This window comes from Gadus macrocephalus, chromosome 11 (assembly GCF_031168955.1).
Source record: "Gadus macrocephalus chromosome 11, ASM3116895v1".
Taxonomy (NCBI): Eukaryota; Metazoa; Chordata; class Actinopteri; order Gadiformes; family Gadidae; genus Gadus; species Gadus macrocephalus.
In genome coordinates this window covers 1,138,670-1,148,024 of record NC_082392.1, presented here as the reverse complement: position 1 = coordinate 1,148,024, position 9,355 = coordinate 1,138,670, and positions in this window count along the sequence as shown.

Here is a 9,355-nt window from a genome sequence, read left to right as displayed (position 1 = left end):
GATGGGGTCTTGTGACATCCATGCGCTTCATTTCAAGTGAAACATTGCATTAGAGAAACAGTCAGATCTAGTCTGCAGGATACTCGATCAGAACAAACAGGTAGTCATTTGTTGATGCTCGGATCGCCGTATGAGGACTACTTCATAATTTATTGCTAAATGTTGTTAGGTCGGCCTAGAGATAATTAAATCAACCAATCTAAACTTCAGGTGTAAACAAATGATTAAACAAGACCAACAAAACTAAAACATATATTGATTTATGATTCATTTATTGATTAGCTTGAATACATTTGATTTATACTATTAAATTAAACCATTAGGCCGGTTGTGGTAAGACAACGCTATTGTAACCGGCGGTTTGCGGACCTCCGTTCAGTGACGCTAACCCAGCAGGGCGGAGCCTGCGGACACCACCCGCCCGAGTAGAGGTGGAGGGGGGAGCCTGTAGACCCCAGCCCTCCCGAGTAGAGGTGGAGGTCTCTGCTCCTCCTCCTGCTAGCCACCATCCACCCACCATCCGTGTGGTGCAGATTATTAACAGTAGAGGCTAGTGTGTCTCTGTGGAATGCTACACACATCTTCTCTGGCACTCCCTGTCCATCTCCCCCCCCCCCCCGGAACATCCCAGCACTTACTGCCCTCTCTAAAGCTCTCTCTTTCTCTCTCTCTCCTTTGAGGCGGTCTCCATGCCTTAATGCCATACAAGTGAATGAAATATGCTTTGTGTAACCAGGGACTGCCTGGAGAGTGGGTGTGTGTGTGTGGGTGTGTGGGGTGGGGCTGGTGTTTTGAGAGAGAGAGAGAGAGAGAGAGGGAGAGAGAGAGAGAGAGAGAGAGAGAGAGAGAGGGAGAGAGAGGGAGAGAGAGAGAGAGAGAGAGAGAGGGAGAGAGAGAGGGAGGGAGGGAGGCGGGACTTTGCAGAGTGGTTGATCAGTGGCATTCAACCCTCTTCAGATTGTAGTCAAGCATCAGAGAGAGAGAGAGACAGAAAGGCCAACTCCAGAGTGAAAGTCTTCCCAGTGTGTGTGAGAGCCCTGCTGGATCAGAGGATATAAGGTCAGATGGGTCGCGCAGCACAGTGTTGACCTCTGAGTGAGCGGGGACTTCCATCCTGCACAGGGCCTGGGAGAGGACACGGCGCTGGAGGGAGAGAGGGGGAGACGGAACACCATGGGGGGCTCCATCAGCCAACACAGGAAGAACTCCAAGAGATCTCCACGCAAGAGAGGCAGCATGTAAGCCCGCAGCTCGCCTACTGTTGACTGTCTAATAATGGGTGTGTGTGTTTGTGCGTGTACACTATGTGGGTGTGTGCAAACGTGTCTGTGTGTGTCTCTGTGGCGTGTGTGTGTTTGGGGGTTTTCTGTGTGTGTGTGTGTGTGTGTGTGTGTGTGTGTGTGTGTGTGTGTGTGTGTGTGTGTGTGTGTGTGTGTGTGTGTGTGTGTGTGTGTGTGTGTGTGTGAGAGAGCAAGAGAACAAGTGTCTTTGAATTGTGCTATGACAACAAACAGAACCCAGGTATGAAGGTAAGACTGGAGCCGTCAGAGGTTTGGCTGAAGCTGGAGAGATCGGTTCAGCTTTGAGCCCTGATGTCCTCCTGTCCCTTGCTCTGTGGTATCACCTGTGAGATGGATTCGGGTCGGCTTAGCTCAGGAGGTAGAGCCAATTGACTTGTTGCCGGAAGGGTGCTAGTTCGATCCCCGGCTCCTCCTAGCTGAGTGACGAGGTGTCCCTGAGCGAGACGCCTCACCCTCACTGCTCCCGACGAGCCGGCTGTCGCCTTGCATGGTGGACACTGCCGTCCGTGTGTCGATGTGTGTATTAACCGTTGTACGTCACAATGGATAAAAGCGTCTGCTAAATGCCCTAATTGTAAATGGAGATGATGGAGGAGGAGGAGGGTGAGGAGGAGGAGGAGGAGGAGGAGGAGGAGGAGGAGGGAGTGGGGCTGGGCTGGGCTGATGTATACGTCTTTGCTCTCCACCTGACTTCCACAGGACTTTGCTCCAGCCTTCCAGTGCCCAGTCACCGCTGTAAGTTGTGTGTGTTATCTGAATAAAGGTTCAGCTCTTCAAATCCCCAGGGCCGGAGGTGAGGGCTGTGCACACGGCTGGCAGTGAGAGAGTCGTAAGCAGGGGGGGACCGCTACGATAAGGATGCTCATGTTGTTAGCGACGAGGTTGCTAAGAGAGGGAGAAGCGTCGAGGTGGTGGTGAGCGTTACTCTGAGCTCTTTGATCCGTGGGACTGACAGCAGCGGAACGGACTCTGGAACTGATACTCGCTCTGGGACCCTGTGTCTCTGTGTCTATGGATCGCTGTGTCGCTCCGACCCCCCCAGACTCAGAGTAGGAGACGCTATCCTGTTCATGAGTTCATTTATTTATGTAGTTCTTTACATATTGCTTTGTATTGTCATCTATCTAAAGTTGGTGGTTGGTTTTGTATGAATAATTTTTTAAGCAAGTTATGCTCCACTCCTCTCAGTAGGAATCTTTATTATTATTATCACTGTATTGTTCTTAGATTTGTTCAGTATTGTTCTCTCTCTCCCCTTCTCTCTCTCCTCCTCTCCTCTCTCTCTCACTCTCTCCCCTTCTCTCTCTCCTCCTCTCTCTCCCTCTCTCTCTCTCTCCCCCCTCTCTCTCTCTCTCTCTCTCTCTCTCTCTCTCTCTCTCTCTTCTCCCCTTCTCTCTCTCCTCCTCTCCTCTCTCTATCTCTCTCTCCCTCTCTCTCTCTCTCTCTCTCTCTCTCTCTCTCCCCTTCTCTCTCTCCTCCTCTCCTCTCTATCTCTCTCTCGCTCTCTCTCTCTCTATTAAGATGTCTAGAAGTTGCTTCTAATCTCTAGCATTATCTTGTGTCGAGCAGTGGTGTTGATGTTTGGATGATATATGTGTGTGTGTGTGTGTGTGTGTGTGTGTGTGTGTGTGGTGTGTGTGTGTGTGTGTTGTGTGTGTGTGTGTGTGTGTGTGTGTGTGTGGTGTGAGTCAGATGTTGCTATGTGTGTATGTGTGTGTGTGTGTGTGTGAGTCAGATGTTGCTGTGTGTGTGTGTGTGTGTGTGTGTGTGTGTGTGTGTGTGTGTGTGTGTGTGTGTGTGTGTGTGTGTGTGAGTCAGATGTTGCTATGTGTGTGTGTGTGTGTGTGTGTGTGTGTGTGAGTCAGATGTTGCTGTGTGTGTGTGTGTGTGTGTGTGTGTGTGTGTGTGTGTGTACTCACGGGGAGACATGTGGACGGGGGATGCTCGGCAGCTAGGAGAGATGAGAGGATCAGAGGGCGACGGCGCCCGTGTTGATTGATCACATGATCAGACGCACTCAGACCACTTCCCTGCAGAGAGCTCTCTGATGTGCTGGTACACACCCTGAATGGTCTCAAGAGAAGCTTAACCCCCTCGATACCATTCAGGACACCAAGGGAGAGGAGAGAGAGAGAGAGAGAGAGAGAGAGAGAGAGAGAGAGAGAGAGAGAGAGAGAGAGAGAGAGAGAGAGAGAGAGAGAGAGAGAGAGAGGGAGAGGGAGGGGGGGGGGAGGAGAGAGAGAGAGAGAGAGAGAGGGAGAGAGAGAGAAGAGAGAGAGAGAGAGAGGGGGGAGAGAGAGAGAGAGAAGAGAGAGAGAGGGGGGGAGAGAGAGAGAGAGAGAGAGAGAGAGAGACAGAGAGAGAGACAGAGATAGAGAGAGAGAGATGAGAGAGAGGAGAGAGAGAGAGAGAGAGAGAGAGAGAGACATACATACATACATGCATACATGCATACATGCATACATGCATACATGCATACATACATACATACATACATACATACATATATACATATATACATACATAGAAAATGTATGGATAGGAAATTGAATGCAATATAGTAACATAAAAATAGTGTTCTGTTTGTGCAGTCCAAAAGCACCAGGGTTTGGCCTTGGTCATGGGGATCTGTATACATTGTATATGTGAGTGTGTTGAAGTTTGATTTGAAACATGAATAACCTGATTGGTGGAGGGCCCAGTGCCTGGGTGCTCTGTGAGCTATTTATAGGTGACAGTTTATTCCAATCATGGTCTCTATTTTTAAAAGTGGAGCAGACAGTCATCATTAGACACCCGTTCCCCTGAACCTAGAACCTAGAACCTGGTTCTAACTGGTGTCCAGTGTTTAAAGTAGTGAGCTGGTGGCTGTGTGTATAGGTCTGTGTGTGTGTAACCGTGGGTCCACTCAATACACGCCACAAGAAGTTCTTCAGTGGAGCCCCCCTTCAGTTAAAAGCATTCCTGGAAACACTCAGTGATGTTCTCCCTGAATGAGCCTGATAATGTCCACCCCATCACAGGGAAACAGAGAGAGGGCTGGGATGATCCATGATGAGCTCATATGTGAGCTCAGAAGACCATGAATCAAAACACTGTCCAGCTGAAGAACATGAGAGAGGGAGGGGGAGGGAGGGAGGGAGGGAGGGAGGGGGAGAGAGGGTTTTTCCACCCTGCTTTCAACACACAGCTGTACATCCACCGTTTTCTGGGGACTCTAGGCCCTTTTGTGTCCCGGACAATAGCTGGGTTTGTGTCTGTCCTGCAGCTCTCTCCCCAGCCCGGCCCGCCCCCTCCTGTCACTCACGGCCCACTGAGGCTGGGCTCTCAGAGTGTGTGTGCGGCTGAGGGGGTTTTAACGGACTGGAGACGAGGACCAGCTCTCGTCTCCACACCGAAGGGTCAGGCTGCTCTAGCGAGCCTCATCGGACCGCCGAGTTTAACACGCACTCAGCCGGTCGCGATGCCAGGAAGTAAAAGGTTCTGTAACCTTTTACTTAGATATCCTTTTAGGATATGCATCTGTTTCCTGGTTTTCCTCTTTCTCGCTCTCTGTATGTTTTTTCTGTCTGTCTGTCTGTCTGTCTGTCTGTCCTGTCTGTCTGTCTGTCTGTCTGTCTGTCTGTCTGTCTGTCTGTCTGTCTGTCTGTCTGTCTGTCTGTCTGTCTGTCTGTCTGTCTGTCTGTCTGTCTGTCTGTCTGTCTGTCTGTCTGTCTGTCTGTCTGTCTGTCTGTCTGTCTGTCTCTCTTTCTGTCTCTTTCTTTCTCTCTGTCTCACTCTCTCTTTCGCTCTCTCACTCTCTCTCTCTGTTTCTCTCTTTCTCTCCCCATCTCCCTTCCTGTCTCTTCATGTGTCTCTGTCTCTCTGTCATGGTGGCCTACATATACAGTATATATTATTATATATATATGTACTATATATATATATGTATCTGCATGGATGGCTGCGTGTCCTGGTGATGTAACGGTGGCTCGGTCAGAGCGCTGAAGGCAGACTGGAACAGTGGTCCTCCTGTAGGCTGACTGTTAACCCCTACCGTAGGCCTACTGTTAACCCCTACCGTAGGCCTACTGTTAACCCCTACCGTAGGCCGACTGTTAACCCCTACCGTAGGCCGACTGTTAACCCCTACCGTAGGCCTACTGTTAACCCCTACCGTAGGCCGACTGTTAACCCCTACCGTAGGCCGACTGTTAACCCCTACCGTAGGCCGACTGTTAACCCCTACCGTAGGCCGACTGTTAACCCCCTACCGTAGGCCGACTGTTAACCCCTACCGTAGGCCTACTGTTAACCCCTACCGTAGGCCGACTGTTAACCCCTACCGTAGGCCGACTGTTAACCCCTACCGTAGGCCTACTGTTAACCCCTACCGTAGGCCGACTGTTAACCCCTACCGTAGGCCTACTGTTAACCCCTACCGTAGGCCGACTGTTAACCCCTACCGTAGGCCTACTGTTAACCCCTACCGTAGGCCGACTGTTAACTGGCTCTCAGGGTGGATGGCGTTCATCCTGTAACCTGACACCCTGCCTGGCTCTATTCCCAGGCGGACCGGTTGTTGATCTCCTCCTCCCTCTCCAGCGCTCCTCCAGAACGGACACCATTTTGTTTGTGTTTAAACATCGAGAGACTCTTGAATGTAGACGGTTGTAGTCGCATTATATATGGACAGATGTCTTTAAACAGGTGTGCTTCTCGTATCCAATCAAACATTTGCATTTACATTTACATTCAGGGCATTTAGCAGATGCTTTTATCCAAAGCGACTTACAATTACATTTACAAGTATGTTTGTCAGAGAAGGTCAAACAATATATATCGCTGTCGGTACAGTAAGAATGTTCATAGAACCAAGTGCCAAGCACTGACAATCTCTAGGTCAACCCATTCCCCGTATACAAGAAAGATAGCTAGAATAATATGCTAGACAATGCTAAGTGCAAGGACGTGCAACATGCAACAAGTGCGTACATTAAGTGCCAAATCATTCCATTTTAAATGAGAATAAATGTTTTGTCACAGCTGCACCCTTTCCCTGTCTAAACTTAGGGACTAAACTTTAAGGAGATACATGTTTGCACTAGGCATGAAGGATGAAGTAATCCATAACTTCAAGTCATCCAAGGTTTTATATTAGTCATTTATTACAGTAAACGACAAATAGTGGCCCGTTTCAGGGTGAAATCTGACTGGATGTCATGTGTTTCGTCATGCATGACAGATTTGTATGTATGTACATCTTTCTGCGTTTCTCTGGTTCCATATTGTTTGATACTCATGTTTTGTTTTGACCTCGCTTCTTTGTGCAGCAGTATAACATCTTGGAAAGTTGTTAGGTAAACTATTGATACTTTCTGAACGTGATACTAGCGAAAGACACTAGATGGCGCCCTTTCGCAGAAATTAATCCCTTGTCGCAAAACTGCAGAGCCGTGGTCTAGGGTTGGGCTGAGGAGGACGGATGATGATGTTGACATTCAAATTACTGCTAAACCGAACAGCTGCTATATACTGAGGATGAAAATGGCTCCCAGTGACTGATTTGGTTTTCCCTCAAGTTTGACCTTCAATTTCTCTCACAGAGTGAGACATGTTGATGGAAGAAAGATTGCTGTAATCAAGTCGTACTCAAGTAGTACTACTCAGTAGTTCCTGCTATGAATACAGAGTTCTCCACTAAGCTAAAGTTGCTAAAGTACAACATTAGAGCCAGAATGCCCAGCGACGGTCTTCTGTTCTGTATTTCCCTCAACATGTGTGTACAGCGGGTTTGAATCCCTGTCACTTCTCCATTCATCCCTTGTCACGCTAAACTAATCCTATTCTTAGCCTTCAACCACACATGGCAACACTGCTCAACGGCGATCGATGAGGAAGAGAAGAGTGACGTGTTAACTGCAACACACACACACAAACACACACATAGTCACGCAGATACAAACACGCACACGCAGACACGCATAGCCAAGCAGAAACATACACACACACGCATAGTCACACAGAAACAAATACACACGCATGCACACACACACCCACAAAAACACACATAGTCACACAGGCACATACAACCACACACACACACACACACACACACACACACACACACACACACACACACACACACACACACACACACACACACACACACACACACACACACACACACACACACACCCAGTGAGGCAGTGTCTCCCAGAGTGCGGACCCCATCCCTGATCACATGTTCTATTCATGTGTACTTCCTGTGATCCCGTCCGCCCGCCGGTCGTCACCAGCGCTGCTATTCCAGGCTCTGTGAAGGAGGGCTTACGTAACGCTGCCTCTCACTTCTCCATTCTCCTCTCGCTCTGCCCTCCACTGCCACCGCCACGGCACACAAATGTTTGTGTACGTGTGTCTGTGTGTGTGTGTGTGTGTGTGTGTGTGTGTGTGTGTGTGTGTGTGTGACGTGTGTGTGTATGTGTGACGTTTATGAGTGTGTGTGTATGTGTGTGTAACGTGTGTGTGTGTGTGTGTGTGTGTGTGGGTACGTGTGTGTGTGTGTGTGTGTATGTGTGTGTGTGTGAGTGTCCGTCAGGTTGTGTTTGTGTATGTACCACAGCACCTCAGCCTGGGAAACCAGTGAAACCAGTTTCACTGGTTTCCCCCCCCCCCCTCACCCCTCCCCCCTCCTCCTGTTATGGGTGGGCTGGGTTTAAGATGGTTTTCCAGGTCGGTGGTCTGCGTGATGACATTACCTCTTAAAGAGCCGTCCAAACTCGTTAAAACTAGTTTAGTTTGCTTGTCAGTGTAAGAATAAGGCCTGTCTGTCTGTCTGTCTGTCTGTCTGTCTGTCTGTCTGTCTGTCTGTCTGTCTGTCTGTCTGTCTGTCTGTCTGTCTGTCTGTCTGTCTGTCTGTCTGTCTGTCTGTCTGTCTGTCTGCTTGCCTGTCTGTCTGCCTGTCTGCCTGCCTGCCTGTCTGTCTGCTTTGCCTGTCTATCTTTATGCTAACTACTAACCACTAATTACACTCGTTTCAACTGACTTTTCCAATTTCCTTCTGCTTTAATTTACATGAGACGCTTTTATACACCCCTCCCCTTCTAACAAACACACACACTCAAACACACACACACACACACACACAAACACACACACACAGGCACAGGCACACGCACACGCACACGCACACACACACACAGGCCAACAATCTGGCCGATTTTGGATCAGTTACGGTCCGTAGATTTCAAAGAATACATTTCATCTGGCCTAGATTTTCTGGGCGTGTTGCTGTTTGTGTGTTTGTGTGTGTGTGTGTGTGTGTGTGTGTGTGTGTTTGTGTTTGCGTTGTTACTTGTGATTGTATGTTCTTGTGTGTGTGTGTGTGTGTGTGTGTGTGTGTGTGTGTGTGTGTGTGTTTGTGTTTGTGTTGTTACTTGTGATTGTATGTTCTTGTGTGTGTGGTGTGTGTGTGTGTGTGTGTGTGTGTGTGTGTGTGTGTGTGTGTGTGTGTGATTTGTGTGTGTGTGTCTGGGCGTGCGTGTGTGTGTGTGTGTCATATGTTAATGCGTGTTTATGTCAGGTGCCCATTGTCCGGGCGGCTGATTAGAGGTTGCCAGTCAAACCGAGTACTTTAAGGTTCTGTGATGATCCATCAGTCCTCCTGGAGGCCCCAGAACCTCCCTCCACCGGAGGCTGAGTCACCGTCCCTCTCCTCCCAGGACTCGTGAGTCAGAGCCTGGCACCCCCCGGCTCCACCCCCCAGCTGTCAGGGCCGGGGGGCTCACAGACCACCACCCCCCCCACCGGCCTCACTCAGGTCTCCCCCCGAGGATCGAGGGAGCGTTGACAGCGGCGACGCGTGGAGCGCTTTGAGAGCGTGACTGTCGTTAGGAGCTGTACGACCGCCCTGACGGGACGTGTCTCCACAGGGACTCATTCAGCCTCCAGGAGACACTGCACCGTCTGTCTGCCGGTGCGCTGTGGCACGGCGTGCAGTGCTGCAGCGCTCCTTGGGATGGGTTCTAACCCCTTCCTCGTTGACTGTACTCACCTAGGACTGGCGGGCGCTT